General features: G+C 37.5%; 1 pseudogene; it reads left to right on the top strand.

Moving 5' to 3' along the window:
* Nucleotides 1–1,337: 1,337 nt before the first annotated feature.
* Nucleotides 1,338–5,130, top strand: LOC101305812 (annotated as a pseudogene; the record flags this gene model as incomplete).
* Between the last annotated feature and the right edge of the window lie 195 nt (nucleotides 5,131–5,325).

Raw genomic sequence — 5,325 nt, 5'->3', positions numbered from 1 at the left:
AGGTGTTAGTTTCAGAATTAAGATAGCATTAAAGCAAATAAAGGTGAATGGTTGAATTGGATTAGGCCTCATTAAAGATTTGAGCACCCGATTGTAGTTGGGCCTCCTAACATATCTTGGCCCCAATCTACTTCATTGATCCCGGCCGCCGAACCATTGTCATTGCCGGTTGTCCATCAATCTCCACGCCGGCATCAACCAGCGTTTTTGCAACTCTGACCTCCATAGCATTCCAGGCCCTGACTTCCATCCACAGTGCAGTGGACTGAGTGGAGAACCCCGCCGCGCTGCTCCAAATCGTGCATGCAGATTCCGTCTTATATTTTCTTAGAAGATACAGATTTGTAATCTTTGGTTGTTTGGAAGATCACTAAAGAACACAAGCTTAAAATGAACCAGCTAGTGATATTTGCATAATTAGAGTTCCGGCTAGAGAAACTTGCTCTTGACTACCCTAATCAAGTGTATTGTTGTTACATAATGCAAACAACAATACTATGGAATCAGACGTTAAATTGTTACGCATAATTTTTAAGCTCTGCATAATAATAGATGTGGATGAAGGTTTGTTAAATCCAACAAACTAAATAAGATTGTTACATTAAAAATATAACCTACATCCAACACAGCGAATCACACTATTTCATTCCCTTCGCAGTTTCGTTTTAACATTATATTGATTTGTCCTCTGCTACGTTTTCGGTTGTTTACCGGTACGTTCATACGGTTTTCGGATGCTAGAGTTTCAAATCCGATTGGAATATGATTAGAGCAAAGAATATGCAACAACATAACCCTATATTCATTGAATATTAGTTCAATAGTTCTTCATTTTGAGTACAGAGACAACAAATCAATTCCATGATTATAGCTTTCATTTTAATTGTATCGCACCTTTCTTCACTTCTGAAAGAAGTTCAGAATCAATTGAACAGTAGAATTTCTTCACACAAGTATGTTTGCAACCAAAGCATTTAGCACCATAGAATTTCTCCACTTACCCATTCCTATCAGAACAATTAGAACATGTATCTCCCCAAAATTTGGTTCTAATTAAGAAGAGATCGAAAGAGGAGAAGAAGTTGCTGGGTTTGTTCTCCTGGGATGTTGTTTTATTAGATGAGGGTATTTTAGATAAATTCGTTGGGTTTTATTAGATATTATATAATATAAATAATTTGCTGGGTACACTCGGTAACAGTTACAATGAAGACCCAGAATTCTACTCTGCTTCTGTTAAAACCATTATTACTACTATAACCAATCGTCTCCGACTAGCTGTGGAACCAGATCTCTGAGACAGAGAGAGGATCGTTGACCGTTGACCGATCCAACCAATGGCTCAGATCTTCGAGCACTTCGTCGTCTGCGGCATCGGGCCGGAGATTCGAACCCTCGACGGCGGCAGAGGATTCCACGGCTTCGCCGAAATGTACCTCCCACACTCTCTATCCTCCTCCGCCGCCTCAGCTCCCCACCGTAAGTTACCTAAACGCCGCCGTTTTCGCTTTGCCCTCTCTCGCCGGAATCGGCTAATTCTAATTCCGGTTGTGTATTTCTACAGTGTGTGCTGCCAGCTGGCGTTTCGTTCTACTCCTCGGGGTTTGATGCTAACGATGCGACGACGTTTCCAAGGAGCTATCCCATTGTTCTTACTGGTATGGACGCCTTGAGCGCTCTCGCCTATTTTGCTTCACTCTGCTCTTAAACGATGTTGTTTACTGTAATTAAGCTTGAGGAATCGATGCAGAAGCTAGAATGAAGATTAATTAGGGCTAGGATTAAGCTTTAGCAGAAATTTGATCGATTAAATGAGTTGTTGTTTCAATTAGGCTTAAAAATTCCTTAGAACAGAGCCATTGCTGTGTGCATGTAGCCAGGCAAATACTCTTCTCTAAATGCGGTTCGTAATTTGGTGCAGAGGGTGAGGATATTGCGGAAGATTATTGTATACCGGCAAATTCGTTTGCTGACAAATGTATATGTCTAGTTTCGCAGTCACCTAGTCTCCGTTTACTTAAAAATGTACTCGAGGAGTTGTTTGCTCTTGTTTTTCCTCTAGCAGAAGCAGGTAAGAATCTCTTAGTCTCGTAGTGGTGAGTTTTGGTGGTCTTTGATACTCCTGTCACATTCATGTTTTGGCAACATTTACAGCATACAATTATGGGATATCATTGCATCTATGGTATCCAATATACCTCTGCCTACTCCTGGAAAAGATCGAGTTTTGTTCGCTACCGACAATGTTCTGCTTTCTCTGGAGACTCCACCGAAGGATGGGCTTCCCCATGTTGATATACAGCCTCTAACTTCTTCTTCCCTTCTCAGTTGTGTGCCTCTACATTTTGCTGGTGTAAATGTACTTCTTGCTGCTGTGGGATATTGACTTTGGTTGTCATGTACTACATTTCAGCCATTGGTTCAGTGTCTAGACGTTGACAATCTGATTAAATTTTTCACAGCCGTGCTGCTTGAAAGGAGGATTTTAATCCGGTCACACCAGTACGAATCTGGAACAAGTTCTCATCTTGCTTTCTCAGCTGTGTACTCCCACATCCTTTAGTTAACTTTTTGTCCTACTTTTGGCAGATATTCCCTTTTGACCCTTGCATCAGAAGCTATTTGCTATTTAATTTATCCATTTCGGTGGCAGGTAAGCTTCATTCTTAGTCAACGACTTTTTATTTCCCTGGCAAAGATGCTGCTCAAGACATATGCTTAGTCAGTTTGTTTCTTGTAGCCTTAGGCTGGCTTAGTGGGGTTTCTATTTGCTTTAACAGGTCTTTTGTGCTTGATGGACTTCTTGTCCAATTTGTTATGTGATCTCCCTTATTTCTCTAATAGTTGTCATTTCTTCTCTAAAGAATATGGCTTCTCTATTTTGAACTCTTACAAAAAAAAATATGCTTGTGTATATAACTATATATATGTATATATATTTGAATACCGAAATTTCAATTGTGTAGTATTTATTTTCTGATACATCTTGTATTTGACTCTTGTCTAATTTGTGCATGTTTTTTTATGTGGAAGCAAGTCTACATTCCGTTACTCTTTTTCAGTGGAGTAGACTATATTGATGCCCCTACGCCGTATATGATGGGTCTTCATTCAGGTATTGATACATCTACTCTAGCAATGGATGGTGTAAGTTCTTTTCAAGAAACTGCCTTATTGTTTATACATATTAGGGTTGAAAAAGATATTTGTAGTTTTTATGCATTTTATATTTCAGCTATTTTAGTAAACATAAAACAACTGTATGCACTTTTTATTTTTTATTTTTGAAAAGTTTAGATCCTAAAACACTGTACGAATTCTTTACAGAAGAACAGTTATTTTCAAACTTCCTCTACTTTGAAGACATTTTTATGGACATTGAATTTGCTATTTGGATATTTTATGTAGATCAAGAATGTTGTTATGCAACTGTGGAAATGGAAATTATCTGTAAAAAATGAAAAGATAACGAATTTTTTTCTCTGTATTATGTATATGAAATATTTATGCTAATTACAATATGTTTTGTTGTCATTCACCATGGTTCTAGGTAGTTATTGTGGACCTTGAGTTCAATCGTATCACAACAACAGATGAAATACCTTCTATTCCTGAGCCAGAACTAAGCTGTTTACGTCAGGATCTAACGCAGCTATTGTATCCCAATGTTGTGGGGATAGATCTGATGAAGGATGGTCTTTTCAATTCATCCGAGCAATATCCTAAACTTGGCAACAAACCTTGGGGAGAGGATCATGACCTACAACTTAGGTAAGCTTGGGTGCCAAGTCAATCTCTATGAAGTCCTTATCCCTCCCCTTAATTGTATAAGTACTTCAGTAAAATGATTTGCTGGATGATGTCATTTTCTCGTCCATATAAATCTTCGCTGCCCTGTAAGGGCGCCACTTCTGTTGTCTAATTGCAGTTCTGTTATAAAATGATTACCTTTTTTTTTCTTGCTTAACTGACTACCTGACTACCTCCACATAATCAGAAGCCCTGAAGGGTTAAATCAGAGGTCCACATATTTGAGACAATTATTTATAATATTATCATCAGAATCTCAAAGCAATCCAAGAATACACTCTTTTGATGTTAGTCTTTTCTGCTTATTTTGGAATATGAACTAGAATGCCTTTAATTGATTAACATGCAGTAAATCCTTGATAGACTGAAATGGGTAGATTATACATCGTATGCCACATTATAGTTTGGACTCTTATTGCATTTGATTTCTTGTGCAGATTAGTGTTCTTAAAGTTCTTTGCATCACTTTTAAGTTTTATTTCTGATGGTAATTGAATCTGGTTTTTAATAGTTGATATTGGTAGATTCTTTGAAATTTATTTAGTTAAATTATTTTTGACCCAAAGGAACTTTCTGCTACTCACGTCTTCAACGTTCAAGCATTCTTGAAGATGCGCTCTCGTTCAACTCAGCAACCCCCAGAACCCATGGTATATACTTGTTCACAGCACCTATCTTGATTTTTGATTATTTTGATTAATTATGGGTACATATAATAGCTATACTCATTATTCTAGTAATTGTTGTTACCACTGTAGTTGTAATTGTATTTAATGACTATTCTTACTGTTGGTCAGAATGAAAATATGGGTCTGCATTTGTTGATAAGTGTTGCTTTTCAAAATTTAACATATGACCTTCCACTGCTAGTGGTATACTTATTCTTTGTTGGTATTTACAGCTGACACAATTTCTGGAATCACGTGGTTTCATGGATTATCTGGAAAGAGGTTTGGGTTCTGATGAAAACAACAATAACCTACTTGACAAGTTACAAGATGCAATAGGAAGGGGCCAAAATCCTATTTCAATTCTTCCTTCAAATTCAGTTGAGCCTGAGATTATAACAATCGCAGATACAGATGTGGGAACATCAGGTAAATTTGTGATGTTGCTGTTGATTGAAAATTGCAAGAGATACAAAGAGAAGCAAATATTTCAGATAGTTAGAGTTTGCTATGGTGTTTATTTTATCTCCTTTCTCTGGATTCTTAGGGACAGGTGGCACATACACTTATGACAGGTTTCCCTCAAACATCAGGACAGAAGAGGAAGAAGAAAAGAGGAAGCAAACTCTTGCTGCAGCAAGTGAATACCACAGTTTGTTTATTATTGTTGTTTCATTCAATCTGGAAATTTTGCTTTAGAGCTGTAACATATGTGGGACTCTTTGAAATGTCTGAAACCATAGAGACATAATGTCCTTGGATTCTGACAGTAAATAATTGATACAAACCTTTGGTACCAGTTCCTTCTGTAGAATAAAGGCAATCACATCTCATAGGACTAGTTTGC

This window comes from Fragaria vesca, unplaced genomic scaffold (assembly GCF_000184155.1).
Source record: "Fragaria vesca subsp. vesca unplaced genomic scaffold, FraVesHawaii_1.0 scf0510158, whole genome shotgun sequence".
NCBI lineage: Eukaryota > Viridiplantae > Streptophyta > Magnoliopsida > Rosales > Rosaceae > Fragaria > Fragaria vesca.
The sequence above is the reverse complement of the archived record's forward strand: the minus strand, read 5'-3'. Positions and strand labels throughout refer to the sequence as shown.